Raw genomic sequence first — 27,495 nt, 5'->3', positions numbered from 1 at the left:
CGAGCAATGTTTGTTCAACATGAGAAAGCCAAGCATATGAATTTTATATTATCAATTATATTGGGAGCTCATGGTTGGGGCAAGTGTGCATCATAGATTTAAGCCTCCCCCAAGCTTGAGCGATGCTTTCTCCTTCACGAGGTCAACAATTGTAAATAAAATTCCGATCATGATGAATCAAATGAATAGGATAAAGTTTTATGATCAAAATGTCTTGATGAAGTATTTTATAAAACTTATTTTCTGTTATAATAATGAGCATGATGCTACTATGTCCGTATTTAGTTTTTAACGACACCTCTCTCTCTCTCAAAACATGTGGTCATGATTTTCGTTATCGGCTTTCGCTTGAGGACAAGCGAGGTCCAAGCTTGGGGGAGTTGATACGTGTAAGTGCATCTAGTGCCCTTAGTGATTTTGGTGGATTGAAGACTTATAGGTTAAGAAACTAATGTGTTTGTAAGTATACACATGCTCTATAAGTCACGGAGGAGTTTGAGTTATACGATGAATATCGACCCCTAAAAATGAATGTCTTCAGCTGAAGAATTTGGTCTTACCTTGAAGACTTTGATCGCAAAGAAATTGCGATGAAATTGATTTTCCTCATGAAGATATTTAAGATGAGGAATTCAATGTATCCTGAAGGAAAACTGCGTGAAGACTTTGAAGCATGAAGATTTACTCTTTCTGTTTCGTTTTCTTTACTCTTGAGTCATAGGAACACCGTACTGTTAAAAGGGGTCGAAGTAATACGACAGAATGAATTTTCTCATGATGCTCAAGCCTAGCCTAAACCTACCAAAGCCTCAAAGTGAGGAATATGAGAGACATGAGGACTTTCACAGTTGAAAGTTTCGACCATTGCCGCGACACACGCCACCTCACTGATCTTATCCTCCCAACGGTCACAATATTTAAGGGCATTTATGCCAAATGATGTTGGGATGCTCCCAGGCTATAAATAGCCGCCCCCACAACCACTTGCTGGTTGGCTACTATGAGTGAAACTGACAATTGTCATTTAGAGCAACCCAAATTCGTGACAGTCTTCGAGAGAAAATCATCAAGTGAGGAAATACCCCAAACACCAAACCCAAACCAAAACCAAGTGTTTGAGCATCACTGAAGAAGTTGTTCCTGTGTGGAACTGAAGCCTTTTACCTTTGAGGACTGTGCATCCTCCAGACGGTTAGGCGTGATGGTCTAGAGCATATAGCACTCAATTTTGGATCGCCTGGTGACCGATTTTGTGACAGTTTGGAAGTCTGCCCTGAAGACTTACCACGAATGTTGGGCGAGGATTGTGTGTCCTTAGATCAAGGAGAATACGGTAGGGAATGTGTGTCGAGGGACTGTGTGTCCATTGGTTTCAATACCAAACCACTCTGAACCAGACGTACAACTGTCACAGCAGTTGGAACTGGGTCATAACCTATTGTCTTCGACGAGCTACGGGTTCTATTTCCTCAACTCTTTCATTTCCTCAAAATTGTATGTTGAAGACTTTCAGCTGTGCTGTTTGAAGAATTTTTCTAAAGACTTCCTCTGAATTTCCTCAACCTCAAATTCTTCACTCGATTTAATCTTCACCTGCTTACTCTGTACCTGCGTACCATGCAAACAAAATCTCATAATCTTCATTGTGTATTCTGCTATAGTCATTTTTGCACTCCTGATCCTGCGCTATTTCCGCTGCACCTTATTCATCATTGAGGACTTTCATCACAAGTAATTTCCTCAGCGTTGAAATTCTAAATATCTCCTATTCACCTCCTCTAGTCAAATATAACGCACTTTCAATTGGTATCAGAGCAAGGTACTCCCTTGTTCTGTGTGACTTTGGTTTAACCACCTGGAGTTTTAGTTATGTCGACCAAAGGTATGATCAAGGTTACCGCATGATGTCCTACCTTCGAAGGAAAGGACTTTCCCTACTAGTAGACCAAGATGCACATGCATCTTCAGGCTATTGACAACGATCTCTGGTACATTGTGGAACATGGTATTCCCTCCATCACTGCTAGTATCTCTGTCGCTGATGTGAAGAAATTCAAGAACTTGATTCTCAAGCGAAGAATATCATATGTGGCTATCTGAGCAAAGGTCAGTATGACAGAGTGAGTGCTTTGGGCACAACTAAGTTTATCTGGGATAGGCTGTCCAAAATCAATGAAGGAATGTCAACTGAGCATGACTCTCGTGTTGATGTTCTTCACAATCTCTTCAATCGCTTCAAGAGGCTTGACAATGAAAGCTGCCAAGATACCTTTGATCGCCTCATTGGCATCTCAAATAAACTGCAAGCACTGGGAGCTCGAGACATCACTGACCATGAAGTTGTGAAGAAATTGCTAAGATCTCTTGATCCATCATTTGATACACTAGTTCTGATGATTCAAGAGGAGACTATAAGATACTTGATCCTGCTGATATACTTGAAAGACTCAGTACTCATGAATTCCAACAGGAAGAAAAGAGAGATCTGTATGGACCAAGCTACTCAAGACCTCGTGTTCTGAAGGCTAAAGCAATTTCCTCAAGTGAAGAAGATGACTCAGATTGCAGCATTGGTGACCCTGAAGAAATTGTACAGGAGCTTGCAATGCTCGTGAGGAAATTCCATAAGTTTACAAAGCGTGGCGAGTTCGATAAATATTCAAGAAGAGATATGAGGAAATCAGAATCATTGTCCGAGGATTACAAGAAAAGAACCTGCCACAAATGCAAGAAATCTGGTCACTACATTGCTGACTGTCATCGCTGGGTGAAGGAATCAAAGAAGAGGAAATACAAGGATGAAAGCTCACATGACTCGAATAAAAATAAGAAATCTTCAAAATCCTCATCCTCAAAGTCCACATCGCACAACAAGACCAGTTTTAGAAAGGCTCGGCCACTCATTGGCAAGGAATTGGATACTGAGGAAGAATATGAGGAATGTGATGAAGAGGAAGGTTCTGAAGAAGACTCAGAGTGTGGTGTGTCAAGTCTTACACTCGCTACCACACTCTTCAACAAGTCAATCTTCAACCTTGAAGAAAATGACAACGCTATCTACACTGATGACTATGTTGATGACTTCGCTCCAACCTATTGCTTCATGGAAAAAGGTTCACAGGTACCGAATGATACTTCCTCCTCTGACTCAAGTGACTGTGAACATGATGATTATAAAAAAAACTTGCCAACATTTCAACTAAACAACAAAGTGACATTGAAAAGCTTCAAAAACTGCTAGACAGAAGCAATGATCTGTTGAATGATGAAATGAATCGGACTCAAATCCTCACTGAAGATATGAGAAGTCTTTAGTCAAGATTTGATAGTCTTCAAGATCGTTATGGCACACTCTTGGCTGATCATGAGAAACTTTCCTATGAATTTCTTCAAAGGAAACTTGATCTTGAGAAGTTGAAGATGTCTCATGATGATCTTCGAATGGAAAAGGATTCATTGCTTGCTCAACAGATCAGTGCCGCAAACATTGAATTCACTCCACCATGTCTCAATTGCATCGAGCCTAAAACTGCCAATTCTTCACCAGAATCATCAAATGCTTCTATCGCTTCAAATTCTTCAACTGTTCCTGTGGTATCAAATTCTTCACTTGAGGAAACCAAAAATGCTACTGACAAAAACGCAGGGTTGAAGGAATTGTATGTGACAGGCATATACATAAGTCTGAAAGGGCATCAAACCCTTTGCGATGTGCTCAAAAAGCAGATTCTGAACAGGAATCCAAGGAAAGAAGGAATTGCCTTCGAGAGGAAATTAAATGTTGATAGATCATACTGGATACCTGACGAGTACCCCAAAACATCATGGGTTGCTTCTAAAGGTCCTCCCGTTGATCCATCCACTCTAACAGGATTTGCATGTGAATTATTCTATTCCTCACATGAGTCAATTGACTCCAACTATAAACTATTCAAAAATCAATATTGTGAAGTATTTTCTCTATATGTTGCGACTAACTATAGGAATGGACCACCCCTGAGGAAAATCCGGGTCCCCAAAAGTTGCTTGGAAAATCTTTAGGTGAATGTGCTCATGACACCACCTGTGAAGAACCTGAACCCAGATCATATTCCTCAGGTGGACCAAAGTCTTAAATAGGATCAAAATCCTCAGATGGTCAATACTATACTCATACTTGTGCTAATGCTTCTCATATGCAGGGAAATTACAAGGGATATGAATATGAGCATTATTCCTCAAATAATTATGTTCATAAATCTTCAAAGAACTTCTTTGCCTATTCATTTGAGTACTCTAATCCCCTACCTTGAAAAGAAGTGTATTTGCTTCAATGCCCCCTTTCTCATATGGTGCTCGCAGGATGGTGAATTCTTTGCCACCCCGTCAGATGTGGGTGGTGAAGAAATTGAACTAATCACTTATGCACGTGATGTCTCTAGATAAAAATCATCATCTGAAGAATTTGCTGGAGACTTGAGGAAAATTCTTGATTGGACGCAAGATAAACTTGATGAAATGATAACATTTCACACGTCCCCAATTTTACTGTTTATGATGAAATTCCTATATGTTGAAATTGACATCATATTCTTCAAGTCTAAAGCATATGAGATGGTAAGCTGTACTAATTCATCTCCAGGATGACAAACCCAAGAATACAAAGTGGGTTCTTGATAGTGGTTGCACAAACCACATGACTGGTGATAAAAGCTTGTTGATGAATATGCCACTGACTCCATCACCACTGAAGCATATCACTAATGTTGATAAAGGTAAAAGCAAGGTATTGGGGCTTTGCAAAGTGGCTATTTCAAATCCCTTGGGTTTAACCTCATGTCAGTGTCAATGCTTTGTGATCTTGATATGGTTGTTATCTTTGGAAAATACAGATGCGTAGTCATCATAGAATCTGACAAATCCAAAGTCTTCGAAGGCTTTAGGAGAGGAGATTTGTACATTGTTGATTTTTCCATAGGTCCTCAACCTGCCACATGCTTACTAGCAAAAACCTCAGAAGGATGGCTATGGCATCGATGTCTGGGTCATGCGGGCATGAGGAATTTGCACACACTGGAAAAGAAGAAGCATGCCATTGGCATCAAATCAGTCAAATTCCTCAAGGACCACCTCTGCGGTGCTTGTGAGTCTGGAAAAATGACCAGATCCAAACACCCCTCAAAGACTATCATGACTACTACTCGTCTGTTTGAATTGCTTCACATGGATCTGTTTGGACCTACTCATAATGCGACACTAACCAATGCAACATCTTTATATGGCTTTGTCATCGTTGATGACTATTCTCGATACACTTGGGTACATATCATTCTGTATAAAAATGAAGTGCAGGAAGTCTTCAATTGATTTTCCTGAAGGGTCTTGAAGAACTTCGGCGTCAAGATCAAACACATAAGGAGTGACAATGGGACATATTTGAGAAACACTTGTCTTCATGATTATCTTGATGAACTCCGTATTACTCACAAATTAACTACTCTTATACTCCACAACAGAATGGCGTCGTTGAATGCAAGAACATGACTTTGGTTGAAATGGCTTGGACTATAGTTGAAGAATATCAGACTCCTCGTCGCTTCTGGCCTGAAGCAATCAACACTGCTTGCCACATCATCAACGGGGTATATCTTCAAAAATTCCTCAAGAAAACCTAATATGAACTCCCCACTGACAAGAAACCCAATGTAAGTTATTTCAAAGTCTTCGATGCAAAATGTTGGATTAGAGCACATGAGGGTTTTATGCTTGGTTACGGAAAGGACTCACACACCTACAGAGTCTTCAACACCTATCACAACAAGGTTGTTGAAACTGTAGAAGTGCGGTTTGATGAAACTAATGGCTCACAAAGAGAGCAATTACCTCCTGTGCCAGATAAATTATCTCGTGAGGAAGCACTCAAGCTCAAAGCCACTGAGGATATCATTCCTACTGAGGAAATTACTGAAGAAAGCATCTCCAACACTGATGAAATTTAGACAGATGCACCTGAGGAAATTGCTCCAGATCAAATTCCTCAGCCCAAACAAAATATTCAATCAGCTCATCCAAGGATTGCAAATGAAGGTGAACTTGACAAAATCCTCGATGACATCAATGCACCAGGTCCACTTATTCGCTCAGAAGCTTCACATTTAGTCAACTTTTGTGGGCATTCCTCTTTTATGTCTATGACAGAACCCTCAAAAGTTGCTGAATCGTTCATGGAACCTGAGTGGATTCAAGCCATGCAAGATGAACTTCTTCAGTTCAGGCTAAATGACGTGTGGGAACTCATCAAATGACCAGATCCTCGCAAGCACAATATCATCGGTAGTAAGTGGATTTACCGAAAAAAGCAAGATGAGGATGGTCAAGTGGTGAGGAACCAGGCACGGCTTGTAGCCCAAGGCTAGACACAGGTTGAAGGAATTGATTTCGATGAAACTTTTGCACCTGTTGCTAGACTTGAGGCTATTCGAATACTACTTGCTTATGCTAATCATCATAACATTACTCTATATCAAATGGATGTGAAAAGTGCATTCCTTAATGTTAAGCTTGAGGAAGAAGTATATGTTTCTCAGCCCCCAGGTTTTGAAGATCTGAAGCATCCTGACAAAGTCTTCAGACTCAAAAAGGCACTCTATGGACTCAACCAAGCCTCCCGGGCGTGGTATGACACATTGAAGGAATTCCTCATGAAGAAAGGCTTCAAACCTGGTTCACTTGATGCAACTCTTTTCACAAAATCTTATGACAATGAACTATTTGTGTGTCAAATATATGTCGACGACATTATCTTTGGTTGTACTGACAAACTTTAAAGTGATGAATTTGCTTACATGATGAGTGAAGAATATCAGATGTCTATGATGGGGGAGCTGAAATTCTTCTTAGGTCTTCAAATTTGTCAAGAATGCAATGGCATCTTCATATCTCAGGAGAAATACCTCAAGGATGTTCTGAGGAAATTCAACATGCATCAATGCAAAGGCGTCAAGATTCCTATGCCTACCAAAGGCCAGCTCTGCACCGAAGAAAATGGTAAAGATTTCGATCAACAGGTATATCATTCGATGATTGGCTTTTTATTGTATCTGTGTGCATCTAGGGAAATATAATGCTTAGTGTTTGCATGTGTGCTCGTTTTCAAGCAAAACCGAAGGAATCACACCATAAGGCTGTGAAACATATTCTTTGATACTTAGCTCATACACCAACACTAGGATTGTGGTACCCCAAGGGCTCAAATCTTCATATTGTTGGATATTTTGATTCTGATTATGCTGGTGACCATGTGGATCGCAAGTCATCATCAGGCACATGCCCTTTCCTAGGAAGATCATTAGTATTCTGGTCCTCAAAGAAGTAGAAATGTATTTTCTCTCCACTTCCAAAGCTGAGTACATTGCTGCTGGATCCTGCTGTGCTCAACTGCTATGGATGAAGAAAACCCTGAGAGACTATGACATCAACATGAAGATTGTACCCTTCTACTGCGACAATGAGAGTACAATCAAGATCGATTACAAACCCAGTACAACACTCGAAGACTAAGCACATCCAGATTCATCATCATTTTATTCGTGACCAGGTCCTCAAGGGCAATATCATCATCGACCATGTGAAGACTGATGATCAACTAGCTAATATATTCACAAAGCCCTTGGATGAGAGAAGATTTTGCAAGTTGCGGTGTGAGCTAAATATACTAGAATCTTCAAATGTTTTGTGGAAACATGCACACATCCTAACACTTATGCAAAATTGATGACTTAGATGTGCAATAGACGAAGAATCGATTTTCTTCAATCAATGAAGAACATCACTCTTGGTGTGAAGAAATTAATGAAGAATTTGGTTCTCAGGGCCCTACGACAACTGTACGCGGCTCCTGAAATCATCATTCTTATACGGTGGGTCACGCCACCACCCAACTTTGAAATTCTACAAGCTGGTTTTTCTTCAAATTTGAAATTCATAAATCTGACACTGTGTCACAAAATCCTCAAAGTTTCAAAATATTCAAATTGTTCAAATTCTTCAAAAAGTTTGATGATTTTCATTTGAGTATATATATATATATATATATATAGAGAGAGAGAGAGAGAATGAACTTTCAAAGTCCTCAACAACATTCACTTATAGGTGAGTCTTCAATTTGATATTTCATCTAAGTGAATGTGATCGAACCTGATTCCCCTCTATGCTAAGCTCAACCCAGTCCATTCTCAATTCTTCATATGCGTTCAATTTGACACTTGTTCAAAATCCTCACTGAGTCCTTGTCAGCTGAGGACTTTGCAACAAAATCCTCAAAAATTAAAAAAATGTTTCTAGAATGTTGCACACTTTCTGGACCCACTTCTCACTATCGGATAACCACGAACTCCACCGCTTCAGTCGTGGGCACCACGTGTCATGCAAAGACGATGGGGCAAGGGCAGTTCGGTCCGAAAGTTTTGGCCCGAACAATTTTCCACCTTAGCTATACATAGGCCCTTACCCTCCCTGAGTTAAAACTCTTCGTCCTATCGTCTTCTTTGCTCAAGCTCAACCCTAGCGCCACTGCTAGCATCCTTGTCGCCGGTGAGGAAAAGCTTTGCCTCACACTCGCCATCGTCTGACTCACGCCGACCGCGAAAAATCGTCTTCCGCCGTCGCCGTAGTTGATTTCACTTGCCAAGTTAGGGCACTGAAGATCTGAACCGAGGAACTTTCCCTTTTACTGCCCCAGTTCTTCGTGTTCTTCGCATAGGGTAAATAAAATCATGTTTTACTGCCTCTGTTGATCTTTTAATTCACTTTAGACTTGCGAAATCTGTTTTTCCTCAGAAAGTATGTCAACCATGCACTCTCATGCCCCAAACACTTGATGAATTTCACTAAGCCACTAAAATTCTTCATGAGATTCCACAATTGTGTAAATTGTCGAATCTACACAACTCTAGAACCCAAGATCAGAATGCTTAGTCAAATTTCTCAGCTCACTGGTCAAATTCCTCAACTTTTAAAAAAATTCAATTTCTTCAAATCTGAGAATGCATATGACCTCTGCAAATTCTTCGCGCCTATACTCTATTCACAGGTACAAAAATGTCAGCTGATGAATCTCTAGGTTCTCATGAACTTAACTCATTTGCAGCATTCCTTGAAGAAACTTTATGTATGTCCTCAGAATCATCAAGAGTTCAGATTCCTCAGCAAAAGCCTCAGTTGAAGAAAATGGAGGATGACCGGAAGCAGAAAGGAGGAAAGAAGGTGGAACAAAATACAACATTTCAAATACCTAAAGAAATATATGCTGATTATTGTACTCATGATGAGGAAATACATGGTAAAGAGACAATGACGAAGCGCAAAGTAAGGCTTCAAAAGATTGAGCGCAGGTGGGCTAAGGAGTGGAAGGAGTACAGAAATCTGACTCTGAAATATGCCAAGAAATTCGCCCTCAAGCGACCTTGCAAAAGGCCGCCACAGGGTGATCAACAAGCAGCTCATCCCTCAAGTGTAGAAACTATTGAGGATTATTCTGATGAGAAAGACAAATATTTGTCTAAATTGCAAAAGAAGGCAGAAGCAGCTCTGAAGAAATTCTATGAGGATTCTGCTGCTACAGCCACTGTTGCCACTTCTTCAGGTGCTGAGGCCTCTGCTACATCAATTCCTCAGAAGAAGACTTTGCTGAAGAAACCCAAAGCTTCAACTAGAGCGCTAAAAGAGCAATTGCCTCAGAAGGTTGCAATAGTTGCCAAATCCTCAACAGCTCCACACTCTTCACCCCCACAATAGAAGCAGCTCAATAAGTTTCAACCCGAACAATCAAGTTCCTCAGTGCCATATGCTACTGGCTTTGCTTCAAAGTCTTGACCCACTCTGTTGAAGGCTATAATCACTGCTAGTAGAGGTACCAGGCCAAGCCCAAACAAAATCATCAACGTTCCTTCTGCATCAGAAGGAAGTGAAGAATTTGATGATGCAACACTCCAAGCCATCATCAGAAACAAAGAGGAGCGTGTTGCACAAGCCTCTGATAGTTCCATTCCTCTTGCTATGGATCCGAAGGTATTGATGGATTTCATTGACCTCTGGTATGAAGACCCAAACACACCTTGATGATTTTAAGCTTCCGGCTGGTGTCAGCCATATGGTGGCTACTTTCATCAATGAACCAAAGTGGATAGAGAAGCAAGCCTAGCAAGCAAGGGCTGCCAAAATCAAAAAGGAGAAATTCCTCAAGCAGAATCTCCTCAGCCTGATGCCTGAAGCACTTGTATCAACTCAGGCTGAACTCAAAACCCTCACAGACAAGTATACAAGTCTTCACTCTGATCGTCAAGGTGCCAAAGCGAAGTTCATCAAGGCTACGACTTCCGCTGTTGATGAATACAACAAGAGAACTTCCCCTCCAAAGCAGCAAACACCACCTCAGCCTAGCTATACTATTCAGTTTACTAAGGAAGATGAAAATGAAGAACCAACCATTGAAGAAATTCCTTAGCATACTCCAACTGATGAATCTGCTACGCCTGACACTGAACGAGTGCCTGATGAAATTTCCCCTTCACCACAACCCTCAAAGGTGTAGAAAGTAACTACGTCTGCATCAGACATGAAGAAAACCAAAGCGGCTGAGAAAGAAGACAAAAAGAGAAAAGCTTCAATGGCCTCAGAATCATCAGAGGCCAAACGTGTGACGATTACACGGTCAGAATCTTCATCAGCCCCGGTGGATGCTACACCTCTTAGTGTAGCACCATCATACATGATCCTTCCCTTCGGAGTGGACTATGTCATTCGAGACGGAGCCGAAGAAATTAATGACGCGGAAGTGGATGAAGAAATGGACGAGGAAATACAAATAGATGATATTCGTCAGTCCACCACACCTCTGAAAACCACTAAAGAACAAGAAGGTTATGATGACATTGGATGCAACACTCATGTAATCCATGATGATTTCTAGGAGGAAACTCATCCATCCTCCCCAAGGTCAACTCAAATCCCTCCAACTCCCGCTGGAACTGAGATTCTCACCGGTTTTGATGGAAATAGCATTTGTGCGGAATCTGCTCAAAAATCAGCTGCATCAGCTGAAGAAAATGGAGCGTCTCATACTGTAACTGCCTCCTCCAACAAGAAAAATCCTCAAACTGAAGAAAATGCTCCAGCACCTAACACTGAAACCGCTATTGTCGTGGTGAACACGGAAACAACAATGGTGGTGGCTACTCCTCAAGAACAGCAGCACAATCTTCTACCGAAGCAAAATCAACATTTCTCCAAAAGGCCAAAGTTTCAGAAAGAGGAATTCTATGAAGAATGTATGTACTTCACTGCAAAGAATCCATATGACAATCGTCCCATCAGACACATGAAGTTGTGGAAAAGAAATCAGCTCAACTTCTATGCTTCTGTGCTCCGTGGAAGAAACAAGATATTCCAACATACCCATATTCCTCACTGTTATGTGGAGGAAATATCTTGCTTTGCTCCAGTCCTCAATGTTCTTCACGAAGCTGGGTTACTGCCTTTCTATACTGATATCGGGGATTGGAACACAGACATCATTCTTCAATTGTGCGCCACACTTCATATCTCAGGTGACCCAAAGGATGTCAACACTTGGGTATTGGATTGGATGACTCAGCTCACTACAAAGCTCCTGCCACTGAATTGCTTCGAGCTCTCCCAATTCCAATTCCCTCAGAGGATGCAGTTCTGATGTAGGATGAACGAGAACTGCCCAACAAGCTCATGGAAGTCCTCATGAAGCCTTTGGCCAAGGGACAACCCCCAAGGATTCGTTTTCTGGTACAAGCTTGAAGTATGAGCCCAGAACCGTGTATAGAATCTTTTCTTATGCCATTGTGCCTATCAAAGGGCATGATGATGAAGAAGATGTCGTAGGAATCATGAAGAATATCTTGTTCAATGTCATTCATGGCATACCTATGACTCTTCATGACTTCTTCTTGAGGACTTTGGCTGACAATGCCTTGTCAGCATTTGAGTTGAAGATTTATGCGCCTTGGATCATGAGATTCATCAAAAACAGGTCACGCATCAACTATTAAGCTGATTTTTTGAATCACCTGGGCTATCTGCCGCCTATCAAAGTCATCAAGAAATCGTTTGAACCTGTTGAAGGCAAAGGCATGTCTGTGATAGATAAAATAAATCGGCCCCTTGATGGCCCATTTGGCAAGGCTGATTCATATTCTTCATATGATGACACTTCAACTCAAGATCCTCCAAGCCCAACTGCCCCCAGAGTGATGAATAACAAAGAGCTTCTCCTCAGTCTTCATCAAAAGGTCGATCGCAATCACAAGTGGGTAAAACGCCAGTTTGATGCCATCGTGAAAACCCTCAACGAGACTCAGAATGCACTGAAGAAAAATCACTATTATCTTCATGAGGTGCTTGATCGCACTTGGGCGACCTTGGCTCATCTGAAGACTCTGTAGGAACTTGAGGAATCGGAATTTACTCAAGACTTTGACTGGTCGTGGCCTCCAAAGAAGAAATTCAAGCCAATTCTAGTTCCCGACTTGGAGGACATTTCTTTTTTTCATATTGCACTGCTGAATCAGATGAAGAACCAGAAGACACTACAACTGGTCCAAGGAAGAAGCCTGTCTCCAAGAATCCTCATGCCTCTACATCAACCAAGAAGCGAATTTCTTCAAGGGCGTTAGTCCTCAGTTTTGTCCCTTCTCTGTCACTTGATGACAAAGGGGGAGAAATCTGAGAGTTAGTCTTCAAGCGCGATCTATTTTGGGGCTTATAAAATTTATTAAGTTACACACTCTTGGCTCTTATGAAGTGTTTGATGTAATGAGTTGTAAATAAGCCCGATGGTGCTCTGGCTCTTTTGAACATTTTTCTTCGCATGCTTATTCCTCAAAGTCTATGAATGCACGGATGCTGTAATTCGCCAGACACCATTTCTCATTATGCATTTTAAATTCCTCATATTATATGTCAAATGTATGCATGATTTACAAGATGCAAGGGGAGATCTCCATGATACAAATCATCAATGTGCATCTGCCGTGCAAAGCAAATTACTCAAAATATGCACATCAGGGGGAGTCTCTCGGTATCTTGATTTCAAATTCCTCAAAATCAGTACTTACATATCATATTATTATCCCCGTTGAAAACTTAATCTAATTGTCATCAACCACCAAAAAGGGGGAGATTGTAAGTGCATCTAGTGCCCTTAGTGATTTTGTTGGATTGAAGACTTACAGGTTAAGGGACTAATATGTTTGTAAGTATACACATGCTCTATAAGTCGTTGAGGGGTTTGAGTTATACGATGAATATCGACACCTAAAAATGAATGTATTCGGCTGAAGAATTTGGTCTTACCTTGAAGACTTTGATCGCAAAGAAATCGCGATGAAATTGATATTCCTCATGAAGATATTGAAGATGAGGAATTCGGTATGTCCTGAAGAAAAACTGGCTGAAGAATTTGAAGCGTGAAGATTTACTCTTTCTGTTTCATTTTCTTTACTGTGAAGTCATAGGAACACCGTACTATTAAAGGGGGTCGAAGTAATACTACAGAATGAATTTCCTCATGATGCCCAACCCAAGCCTAAACCTACCAAAGCCTCAAAGTGAGGAATATGAGAGACATGAGGACTTGCACAGTTGAAAGTACCGACCGTTGCCGCGACAGACGCCACCTCACTGATCTTATCCAGCCAACGGTCACAATATTTAAGGGCATTTATGTTAAATCATGTCGGGATGCTCCCGGTCTATAAATAGCCGCTCCCCACAACCACTTGCTTGTTGGCTGCTCCGAGAGAAAGTGACACTTGTCATTTAGAGCAACCCAAATTCCTCAGAGTCTTCGAGAGAAAATCATCAAGTGAGGAAATACCCCAAACACCAAACCCAAACCAAAACGAAGTGTTTGAGCATCACTGAAGAAGTTTTTCCTGTGTGTAACTGAAGCCTTTTATCTTTGAGTATTGTGCATCCTCCAGATGGTTAGGCGTCGTGGTCTAGAGCATCCAATAGTCAATTGTGGATCGCTGGGTGACCGAGTTTGTGACGGTTTGGAAGTCTGTCCTGAAGACATACCACAAGTGTTGTACGAGGACTATGTGTTCTTAGCTCAAGGATAATATGGTAGGGACTATGTGTCCCGGGACTGTGTGTCCATTTGTTTCAATACCAAGCCGCTCCGAACCAGACATACAACTGTCACAACAGTTGGAACTTGGTCATCAACTACTGTCTTCATCGAGCTACGGGTTCTATTTCTTCAACTGTTTCATTTCCTCAAAATTGTATGTTGAAGACCTTCATCTGTGTTGTCTGAAGAATATCTCTGAAGACTTCCTATGAATTTCCTCAACCTCAAATTCTTCACTCGAGTTAATCTTCACCTGCTTATTCTGTACCTGCGTATCATGCAATCCGAATCTCATAATCTTCATTGTGTATTCTGTTGTAGTTCTTTTTGCACTCCTGATCCTGCGCTATTTCCGTTGCACCTTATTCATTATTGACTTTCCTCACAAGGAATTTGCTCAGCGATGAAGTTCTAAAAATTGCCTATTCACCCTCATCTAGTCGATATAACGCACTTTCAATAAGTCCATTTCGCATAATGTTTTGTTACTGTTATTTTTAGTGTTTTTATGCATTATATCACTTGGTGGAGTAATTCTAATGCCTTTTCCCTCATAATATGCAAGGTTTACATCAAGAGGGAGAATGCCGGAAGATGGAATTCTAAACCTGAAATAGCTACATCAAAGATACCTATGCTCCACATATCCAAATGGGCTGAAACTTCACGGATATATATTTTGGAATAAATAAAAAATATTGGAGGAAACAAGAACTAGAGGAGGGCTACCAGGTGCCCACTAGGCACCAGGGCCCGCCAACCAACCTGATGCGGCGTGGTGGGTAGTGGGCCCCCTGGCCCACCTCCGGCCACCATCTTCTGGTATAAATTCACTTTTGACCTGAAACAAAAAATTAAGAGAGGACTTTCGGGACGAAGCACCGCCGTCTCGAGGCGGAACCTGGGTAGGAGCACTTTTGCCCTTCGGTGGAGCAATTTCGTCGGAGGAACTTCCCTCTTGGGGGGGGGGTAAATTGGAACCATCATTATCACCAACAACCCCCTCAGCTTAGGGAGGACAATCTTCATGAACATCTTCAACATCACCATCTCATCTCAAAACCCTATCTCATCTCTTGTGCTCAATCTTGTACCGGAACCTGAGATTGGTACCTGGGTGTGACTACTACTTTTGATTACATATTTTAGTTGATGCTTCATGGTTTATTTGGTGGCATATCATATGTTCAGATCCAATATTCTATTTAATACATCTGTGGTCATGAGCATTTTTAGCACTTGTGAGTAGTTACATTTTTTCTTGAGTCCACGAGAGAAGTCATGTTGCAAGTAGTCATGTGAAGTGGATATTCATTTGATATTTTGAAGATGTGAATTTTGTGATTGCCTTAGTGGTGCTATGTGAACGTCAACTACATAACACTTCACCATCTTGGGGCCTAAGGGAAAGCATTGTGGAGTAGTAATTAGATGGAGGGTTGCTAGAGTGGCAGAAACTTAGACCCTAGTTTATGCGCTATTCCGTAAGGGGCTGATTTGGATCCCTATGTTTAATGCTATGGTTAGAATTTGTTCTTAATACTTTTTTCTTAGTTGTGGATGCTTGCGGGAGGGATAATCATAAGTGGGAGGGTTCTTCAAGTAAGAATATCACCCGAGCACCGGTCCACCCACATATCAAATTATCAAAGTACCGAATGCGAATTAACCTGACATGACAAAAGTGACTAGATGATATTCCCGTGTGCCCTCATGAACGCGTTGCATATCATAAGAAACCGTTCCGGATTGTCCTTTGCCACAAAAGGATTGGGATACCTTGCTACACCTATTGTTACTATTGTTACTCATTACTTGTTACAATTATCTTGGTATCAAACAACTTTTTACCACTATTCAAGTGCTTGCAGAAATTACCTTACTGAAAACTTCTTGTCATTTCCTTCTACTCCTCATTGGGTTCGACACTATTACTTCTCGAAAGGACTATGATTGATCCCCTATACTTCCGGGTCATCAGTGGACCGAGCCTCCTCTCGGACCAACTCCGCCTCCTCCTGAACTGTGGCGATGCCTCGGACCAATTCCAGCCACGAGCGCACCTAGCAATGGCCTAGAATGCGAGTGGTGAGCTCACCGCCAACTCTGTCCCGATGTGGGAGACCACACGTGGGATCCACCTATCATGCTCAAACCTCCTCCTACCTTCTCTGTGTGGCTGACACTGGGTCCCGCCTGTCGGGTCTAAAACCCACACACGAACGCGCCTCAGCACACCCCGGGTTGGTAAGCCTCTCGGCTGGCGCAGCTGCAGCCACATCTGGTCCAGGGCACGAGGTACTTTTCCTTTTTCTAAATTCTGACTTTTCCAAAAATTCTACAGGATAGAATAATTATCCAAATTCAAAATTGCCACCTCCTAAATTCTTGTAATATCCTAGGCGATTTAATGAAGCCACTTGTGAAATTTGTGAAGAAAATTTTATACCATGTTCTTATTTAAAACCTTGTTTTAAACATTTTAACTATCTCTTAAAATTATTTTTGTCGCTTTTAACACTTCAAGGGAAAACCTAATAATTTTTACAAATCTTGTATTCACCCTAGTATTTTACAAAAAATGGGTTGACATTTTTCTGAGTGTCATATTTTCTGTGTTTTTGCCGTGGTCTTATTTTTGCCCATTTTTATCACAAGGATAGATTGCGTTGTTGATGAAGGAGTTAGACCAGAATACTTTGAAGACCCCGAAGACTTTGTTGAGCCAGGCAAGCAGCCCCTTGACCACGACTTGAAACAATTTTTATGCATGTGATATGGCACTTTACTTCTTTGCATTTGAATCATGTGGAATCGGTGACCACCTTGTGGGCCTGTCTCCGGTAACTCCTTTTTGATACTTCTACTAAGCATGACCCTACCTTCCTATGAGGGTTTTGCGGGTTGGAAGTACAAAGGATGCTATGTAGTTGCTACGAAAATGGGACGATATTATGCATGCTGTTGGAAACAACGGTGTTTTCAAAGACTTTTAGAAAACACCGTGGGTTGCCACTAATGCCAGAAGGAGATGTTGTTGAGCTAGGTAACAATTTGAGAAAGAAGTTGTGTACTCAGGCAAGTGAGCGTGTTGGTTTCAAAAACGGATTGGTTTAGGTTGCGACCGTTACTCCAACAATACACATACGACGACGATACCACTTATGGGACGGGGATTTGTTGATTATTGTTGTACGTACTAGGTAAGATCCCGTATTATTAGTGGCGAGAGAGACGTGGTCACTATCGATAAGGGGTCGTTCCAGAAAGGACGACCATGGGCCATTTTCACACACATCGGGCACACTGTTGCATGCCCTCATGGATGATACTTGTGATGTACATCACGAGGAATGGCACCAAGAGTGGACTCTTGATTAATATCGTCATGGGAAGGCATTGTTCGGGTACCTACATCGGGCATGGAAAATACCACGAGTCTTACCTCGGGAATGACATGGAAGTTTCCCGAGTCTCATGGGTAAAGTGTGCAACCTCTACAGAGTGTAAAACTATTCGAATAATCATGTACATGGTCAAGGATAGTTGGATTACCGCTCTTGGGCTACGTCCATAGTTAGAAAACTCTCTATGTGTGTTTGTGTGAGGAAGATGAGACTTGAGCTAAGTCAGATGACTTAACATGATTGAACATGGGATGTTCAAACCCATGCTTATATTGATATCTGTAGCTTGTTCATATGGATATCGGTTACTTCATGATGCAAGACTTTGTAAGTTATTGATCATGTTATTGCACTTAAAATTAACTTTCTGCAGATTACCTATTAGTGTTATACCTTGCATTATTATTACCTTGTTCTAAAACGTGGGTTGCTTGCGAGTACATTCAAAGTACTCATTGGATTCTTACTGGTTATTTAATTGGCGAGGCATGGCATAACAGGAGTATGATGGAGAGTTTGTTGGAGACGAACATGTGAACTAGGATGCTACCTAGTTAGGATGCATGTAGGATTGAGGTAGAACGGTACCTAGTTCACGCTTTCATACAAGATTTTCGCTGCTAGTTGTGTTTGACGTTTGGCCTCTATGGCCTTATCTTTGTAAGACTTGGCCTCAACAGTATTTATTTGTATCATACGGTATGTATGGATGTAAGACTCTTGTTATTATGTTTTGTGTGTTCAGTGAGCATTGAACTCTGGGACCATTGTACACATGCATTCGGTGGTCACGACTTATGAATCAGGGTCCCCACATAGGTGGTATTAGAGCCATCATGACTGTAGGAAGCCTTAGTTAGCATGGACGTTAGTTAGGATAAAAGCCCTATCAAAACTATACCTACCATTTATACTTAGGAGTTTCTGCACTTCTTACCTCTTCCACTCTATTTTCAAAACTTTACTAACACCTGTCCCTTTAAACCTAGTAGATGGTCGTCGTACCAGAAGATCTCCTAGCATCAAGTTTGCCCCTACTCCTTGAGGATAGCCTAGAGAAGTGCTAGTGTCGCTGATCACCCATTTTCCTCTACCACGAGCACTGGGTCGATGCCACCACAAAGGAGTACCATGTTCATGTGGTCATGAAGGCTAACAACTCCCCTAAAAGCTGGTTCCTTGAAGGATTGTAGATGGAGAGACTGGTGTTAGCAGTCGAGAAAGCTACACAAAAGTCATTCATCCACCTTCGAGACATCATCCTACAGATGGGTGAACAACCGGCTACTGACTACCTTTCAGAAAGGATGATATTGATGAGAGTTGGACTTCGGTCCCATTCAAGGAGCATAAAACACAACTCAGGTTCCAGACCTACTTCATCCTCTGCGGCGACAGTCTGGCTCACAACCGGATTAAGGAGTCCGTGAAGCTCCGTGAGGAACTTCACCACACCCGTGAGCAACTTCGACTAGCCAAGACGAAGCCAGACAGGACGAACAAGGATGGAACCCCCAAGGGATGACCAACTATCACTTACAAAGGAGTACCCCCATCTAGAGATGCACCCACACATCATCATCGCATGAGTGCGAAGTAGTATCATGCACGCTTCACCAACCAACCAGCAAAGTGTCATCGAAATGCACCTCATCGTCGTTCGATCCCCTCGACCGGAGACGACGTCTGTATGGCTGATGACGAGGAGTTAGACCCTGAGTAGTGTGAGTACGAGACCGAGCTATCCACCACTTATGTCCGAGAACCCCTAGGGTAGGATAAAGTCATGTATCCCTCATGAGAAGTCGAGTACGTGTAATGGTTCATATGAAACCATGTGTGCTTGCTGCTTGTTTTGTTGTTTTTGTTTTGATGCAAGTCGCGCTTTTGCCTTCGGCAATATGTGAGAAACTACATCTCCTATCTTATCTTAGTGTTATATGTTTGGTATTTCTACCTTTTTTTATTACACTTGCACTATAACAACCCCCTTAGGTGCATTTTCCTCTTGTTGCTATTCCCTCTTGCCTGTTCTAGTTGTTTGACTTGGCTGCTCCAAACAGGATGGTGACTGCAACCCGCAGCAGCAGTTTTGGCAACCCAGTGATGATAAATCTAGCCAGCAGCCAGATGCTGGTGCGCCTGCTCAAGCTATAGATCACCAGGAGTAGCCACAAGGCGACATTCTCCAACCACCACCTCCACCGGAGAACATGACCATAGCTCAAATTCTCCAAGTTCTCCGGGAGGATCGCCAAGCCAACTCTGCTACTATGCAATTGATGGATCAAGCCCTTGTGAACAACCAGCAGCAAGGCAGGAATGACAATGGTCGCCCACTCTGTCGTAGTTCATGATGAATTTACCCCAACCTTCCCCGACACTTTTGAACCTATGGATTCTCAAGACTGGATCTGCACCATCGAGGACCTCCTTCCATTGGTCAACTACAATGAGGAATGTGACAAGGTTATCTATGCTTCATACTACCTCGGAGGTACTGCCACAACTTGGTGGGAAGGATTCAAGGTCATGCAAGGTGACCATGTGATCACCTAGGCTGACATTCCTTTAGGGATTATGGCTATCAGGAAGCGGTAATTTCGAGTGCCGAAACAAGGAAGTGGCTTTGTCAAGGAGTCCATGCATAACTTCAACCTCCTATCGAGGTATGCATGTCAAGATGTCAGCACTAAGGAAGACAAGATGGAATGCTTCATGGAAGGACTCCAACAAGCCCTGTGGTATCAATTTGTTGTTTTTGACTCCCAGATTTTGTTCGAGCTAGTGAACAAGGCTCTCATGGTTGAACAAATGCGTCATGCCATGGAAGACACTCGGAAGCGCAAGATGATTAGCAAGAGCAGTTCCAGAAACCAGAAGCCTCGTTCCTGGAAACCATACCCAGCAAAGCCTAACTATTAGCCTTAGCAGGCCAAGACTCATGCTCCTCATCCAAGCTACAAGCCTCAGCAGTATGCCACCCCCAGGCCAGCATACAACAACCCCAATAAGAACACGGGTGGAAAGACCAATAACTTCGGGCAGGTCACGTGTTTTGGGTGTGGTTAGCCCGGACACATCTCATAGTAGTGCCCCAACAGGAAGCGAGATGCACCGTGCCCCAATGCGTCATACCAAGGACAAGGCCGCGGGGCGCCACCCAGGAACCAAGCTCCTTGCGACCAGCCCAACAATGGCAAGAGTTATGTGAATCACGAAAGTTTGCATTAGAGAGTGGTATCAAGCCTACACCTCTAGGTACTCATATGATGGTAGAAACCATGGTGCAGTATTGAGGACCAAGATAGGATGTAAGGGAATTGGGATCAACATCAACGAGGTAGACTTCCAAGCAGACCTCATAGTTTTGGATTCGCTACGCTTGGACATGATCCTTGGCATGAATTGGTTTACCTAGCACCAAGGCGTGTTAGGCTGTGCCAGGGGGAATATTACCTTGACCAATATCCAAGGAGTAGAAGTCAAGTATGTTCCCAACCCTACCTCTGCTCAAGCCCCGCGGACCAATTGTCTCATGGGAATTGAGTTAGATCAAGTGCGAGTGGTATGTGAATACCCAGATGTCTGTCCCGAGGAACTTGCCAGACTGCCCCTAAACCATGACATTGAGTTCATTATCGAGCTAATGCCGGAAGCAGGACCAATCTATAGGATGGGATCCAAAGAGTTAGCTAAACTGAAGAAGCAACTAGCAGAGCAGCTCAGAAATGGGTTTATTCTCCCTAGTGCCTCTCCTTGGGGATCACGTGCTCTATTTGTGTCAAAGAGGGATGAAACTATCCAACACCGTGTCGATTACCGTTTTCACAATGAGGTCACAATAAAGAACAAGTACCCACCCCCAAGATTGAAGACCCGTTCGATCAACTGAATGGTGCAAAGGTGTTCTCCAAGATTGACCGTAGGTCTGGGTACTACCAGTTGAAGATCCGACCCCAGGATATTCCGAAGATGGAATTTGTGACCAGGTATAGCTTGTACGAATACACGGACATGTAATTTGGGATAACAAATGCCCCATCCTACTTCATGTACCTCATTAACAAAGTGTTCATGGAGTATTTGGACTAATTTGTCATTGTGTTCATCGATGAATTACTCGTCTTCTCCAAGTCTGAAGAAGAACATGAGCAACACTTGAGGATGCTCCTGGATAAGCTTCCAGAGCACCAACTTTATACCAAATTTAGTAAGTGTGAATTCTGGCCGCATGAAGTTGGATTCTTGGGTCATGTGTAGACAGATGAAGGATTGTGAGTGGATCCTGCCAAGATTGAAGCCGTGACTGAATGGAAATCTCCAAGAAATGTGAAGGAAGTCAGAGGCTTCCTCGGACTCGTGGGATATTACTGCAAGTTTGTTGAAGGATTCTCAAGCATTTGCGGACCTATGACTCAACTATTGAAGAAGGACAAGAAGTTCGAATGGACACCGAAGTGCGAAGAAAGATTCCAAGGGCTCAAGAAGAGATTGACAACAACCCCAGTTTTGGCTACTCCCGATATTCATAAGGAGTTTGTGATATATTTTGATGCATAAAGAACATGGCTTGGTAGTGTTCTCATACAAGAATGGGATTCATAGCGTATCTATCTAGACAGCTCCGTCCTCGCGAGGAAAACTAGGCCACTCATGATCTTGAGTTGGCGGCTGTTGTTCATGCCTTGAAGACATGGCGACATTACCTTCTCGCAAAGCGATTTGAGATATAAACAGACCACAAGAGTTTGAAGTATATTTTCACTCAAAAGGAATTGAACATGTGGCAGTGAAGATGGTTAGAGTTGATCAAATACTACGACCTCGGTGTTCAATACCACCCGAGAAAGGCCAATGTCGTAGCAGATGCCTTGAGCATAAAGGCTTGTTCCTTGAATGCTATGATTAAGGAAAGGTTACCCACCTTGTATTAAGAACTTGAGAGCTTCAGATTGTAACTAGATGCATGAGGATTTCTGCCCAACCTCGAAGCGAAGCCTACATTGATGGATCATATCAAGGAACCTTAGAAGGAACACGAGAGGATCGAAGGCATCAAGAAGAATATTTTAACGACCAAGATGCGGTCCTTTCTGATCTGGGGATCGAGGCCCCGAATTGGAAAGGAGCGCATCTAAGCGTCTCGCAAACTGGAAACACATCACATACATAATAATAAAGATAGACAATCAGGGATTCAATTGCCTTCTCATAAATATCTCAGAGTACATCATACATACAACCGAGGTAGTTCCACTACGGACTACAAAACATAGAAATGCTATGCTACCCTGCCTGCAGGCCCACGATCACGACCATGCCTCAATCTTCTGGGTAGTTCACGTAAAGGCGGTCTGTCACCTCGTCGTACTGGCACGCCAGGTGAGTGTCGTCAGGATCATCTATCTCTGGGGTACCTGTACCTGTTGGGATTTTGGAGGAATCCGTGAGCCACGGGGACTCAGCAATCTAAGACCTTGGTGCCAGAACTAGCCAACTTATTAGGTAGGATAAGGTGAAATGTTTAAGGTTGCAACATCCTAAGCTTGATTCAGTGGCTAACTTATGTAAAGTTTTTATGCAGGTGGGCTATTTTAGCGGACGTGATTACTTGATCACTAAGTGATCCTGAACACCTACCTACGGCATTCATAACCCCATATTGTTCCCGATCGAAGAGAGATCTACGAGGGGACAGTCACGGTTACGCACACAGTTGGCAATTTTATTAGCTTATGTTCGAGTTATCTAATACCGGATGTTAACAAAATATTCCAAGTTGCCACATAACCGCGGGCACGACTTTCCGAAAGATTAAACCCTGCAGGGGTGCTCCAACTAGTCCATCACAAACGTACACAGGCCGCAAAGGCATCCTCTATCACGAATCTCGTGTTCTCGTCGGATTCCTTAGAGGAAAACCTCAACTCTAGGGGAAACCAAAGCTTCACCGGGATTCCTATACGCAAGATATACCGCTAAGGTAAGACAAGGATAGCAGGACCTCCCGACGTGTCGACGACCCTGATAAGAGCCGCGTATCTCAGTCTCAGGACACGCCGGATGAGTCACACTACACGTATACCAAACCTCAGGTTGCCCTGTGGTGGCCCCATAGTTTGCCCAGTTTGGACCAACACTCATGAGGAGCACTGGCCTGGGTTGTTGATTAAGTTCCTCGGGGTAGCTATTCCCTATGCAGTTAATTATTAAGTGATTAGCAAATTAACACCAATCTTGGGTCCTGCCGGACAGGCCTTAGCACTACGCGATTTATCGAGGGGGTCCCCGTAACAACCACGAACGTGTTAGGAGCAATCAATATGGAATCAAACACCCGTAGCCGGTAACTAAGGCGGGAATAACGGAAGAAAGCACCCGACAAAAGGCTAGGCCTTCCGTCAGTTACCAAGTATATAGGTGCATTAATTAAATAACATAATTTAAGATAATGATATCAAGCTCATGTTATCACATGAGTCAAAGCACCTGCATCTAGCAACGCTAACATTAGTAGCTGAGCAAAGCCTACTTAGCCATTCAAGTTTTGCTAGGAAGGGATCAATGTTTGGGTTCATGGCATAACAGAAGGCAATATAATTCAGTGGTAGGCAGCAAGCAATATGACATGGAAACGCAAACTAGCATAACAAGTCTGGAGATGGAATCAAGGTCATATCATCTTGCCTGTGATATCCTCAGCTTGGAATGGTTCTTGTTCGTCCTGCACGTACTCTCCCGAATCCACATACTCGTTCTCCGATCCCGGTGCTAGCCAACATAAGAATATCATCCAATGAACAGCAGCACCTGAATATGAAACAAGCACATGATGCATGAGATGAAAATGAGCATGCATCACTATTTCTATCACTAGCACAAGCAAGAGAAGCTACTACAAGTTTCTGGACAGAACTGTACACTAAGATATTTTGACATGCATGAGAATGACATGATCATATGCGTTTCGTGAAAACGATGCAAAACCATATAAAGAACATTACAATCGGAGCTACGGATCAACGGGAATCAACAAAACAAGATATGAAGCCCTACGTGTCAAAATCTTCACCACTCACTCAAATGGCACAAATCTGGTTTTCCCAGGTTCCCAAGACATATAACAACCCAACATGAATGGATTGGAGCAAGGAAGAACACCACAACATCAACTAAGCACCCACAAACATCAAAATGATAATTCTACACAATCTGCCATAATCTGCATCTTAGCACTTTGTGAGCTACATGCAACATAGCTACAGCCCTCCAAATATGACAAATAATATATGTGGCTGTAGCTAGCCAAGAATACTACCAGCACAAGCAAGAATCACACAAAAAGAAATTAAACACAGGAAGATACAAGGCTACAAACGTTCCAAAACCATCAGGTCTCAGGGACTTGGTGAAAATTCCTGCACCTGACTTTCTGTCTTTGTTCTGAAGCTTTTTGACAGCAACCAAAACATAACCTACAGGATTCCAAATGGGATGCAATTTGGCAGGGAGCTTCACAAACATATCATGTCCAAATTCCTAGCAATGAACTAAGGCTAGATCAGAACACAATGAACGGCACAACCTCATCTATAGGAGAAGAAAATATTTCCAGATTTCACTAAGCTGGAATTTTCAGCCACATGTCTACTTTGGATGGGCACCACTTGCACACATGGATTCCAAATCATGAATTGAAACCCACATGTGGTAGAGGGGGTCACCCTCTACTACCACAACCAAGAATCAAATACAAGAGCACATCAACATGCATGGAACCAAGCTCTAAACTTAGAAGAAAATGCAAACATGATTTTCTGAAAAATGCTCCAATGGAAAATCTAAGTTCACCAATGGATTCATTGGGAAATCCTACCACGAAATCCTATATAATATGTGGGCACTTACTTGGAACAAGTGACCACAAATTAAGGAAGAGGAAACTACTCCAAATCATGACTAGTAAATAGTGCATCATTTCATGTAGTTCCTCTATATCAACTACTACATGGTTGAGCTCATGTGCACAATGACAAAGTGACATGGGGGTTTGAACCCCATGTTTGTGTCATGCACATCAACTTCATAACCACTACTACCAAGCTATCCACACAAACAACATACCATGCCCTCTCCCATATGGACATGTGAAGGTGCATAGTTTTGCTTGGAAAGGTGGGGTGCTTCTCACACACACACATCCTCTCCACTACACACGTCATAACATGTTTTGGAAAACACTAAATATTGCATCTATTTAGATCACCCAAGTGGGGAGCTCATCCACCACAACCACATTCTCACAAACTTAGATGTAGATGAACTATGTTCATGTGGGGGTGTTCCTCACACCACCTGCACCACAAGTTATATATGCACACAAAACCTATCACACTACACCATGTAAGCATGACACTAGTACATCTACACACTCACTTAGTCTAGCTTCCCCACACACTCACATACATGCCACCATGCATACACACATATCAACACATACACCACACTCACATAAACACACACATGCTTCACATCATATGGCACTTGTATAGCAGCAAAAGGAAAATAAAATGCCATTCCCACCTATGGATTTGGCACAAGAACAACAACAAGCAAACAAGGGAATAAAAATTACAGCAAGAAGCGGAAAAATAAAAGGGGGCATCCTGGGATTGGAATCCCTGTGCCCCTGGTGCACAAACTCTACCCATACCACTCTGCTACTGTCATCTGATCGACAGAATAGAGGGGCCAGGCAAGGTAAGGCTTCCCTGCAGATTATTGTGCCGAAATCAAACAAACTGAAATGGTGCCGAGGGGGGATCGAACCCAGCACCTGACAACAGGCACAACAGAACGCTACCACTACGCTACGAATCGGGAGTCTTGCAGAGGGGAGGGCTAAACCGAGATAGGTTAGCACCTCAACTGAATTTACTCTGCACCTGTGCGTGCACTACTCCTCGCCGGTGACAGGGATGCTGGGATGTTTTTGCATCCACTGCGCTACGCGAGGCGCCCTACGACAACCAGAGGGATGGTGCTACGAGGGGGAGGGAGCCCCTTCTCTGCGTCACACACCACCACAGCATCCACAACACAACTCCAAGACCACCACTGCTGCCCTGCTCGATAGATTAGCACGGCGGCAGAGGGATCGCCAGCTCCTCGTCGTGCTGCTCTGCTACTACGTCAGGGAGGCCGCCGAACCCAGAGACGATCTATTGCACCCTAGCAACTGCACCGCTACGCAACCGCTACTACACGGCAACCACAGCAACTTCACGTACCACCAACTACTCCTGCTGCTCGGGCTGGTCGCTCAACTACTGCCCTTGCTGGATCCAGGGAGATCTAATGGAAGAAGGTAGGGGGAGGTGCTAGGCCTCACCTTGGGAGGAAGGGGGGGCGAACTGTGGAGGAAGAAGTGCCGAAGAGGTAGAAGAAGCTCGGAGTAGTCCCTGCCCTGTCGAACCGAAGAAGAGGACGGAGAGACCACCAAGTTCGCGGCGAAGACGTGGTCGGGGCCGTCGGTGCAGTCGTTCCCCGGGGCTCCTAGCGCCGGGAATGGAGCGCGGGCACCTTCCCCGAGTTCCCGGACATGGTCGCCGGCGACGCTCGACGGACATGGCGGGGGTAGACGCGGCGGGGCTGCTCTCACCTCTCTGCTAACCCTACAGAGACCTTACCTGACAGAGGAGAGGGGGAGAGAGATGAGGAAAGGAAGGTGGCGGCGGCGGCCGAGGGGCGCACGTACTCCAACAATATATTGGGGGACCCCGACGTTTGTGCCTGATGGTGCAACTCTCTCTCTGCCTGTTACTGAAGGAAAGAACAGAGGGGGCGGACGGCGTTAGAAGAAAGAAGAAGGAGGCGCGGGCGTGGGCTCCTAAGCGCGAGGGAGGGAGAAGATGGGCCGGTAAGTAGGAGGGAGCCCACTTA

Source organism: Hordeum vulgare, chromosome 4H, assembly GCF_904849725.1.
Source record: "Hordeum vulgare subsp. vulgare chromosome 4H, MorexV3_pseudomolecules_assembly, whole genome shotgun sequence".
NCBI classification, from domain to species: domain Eukaryota; kingdom Viridiplantae; phylum Streptophyta; class Magnoliopsida; order Poales; family Poaceae; genus Hordeum; species Hordeum vulgare.
Note: the sequence above shows the minus strand (reverse complement) of the source record.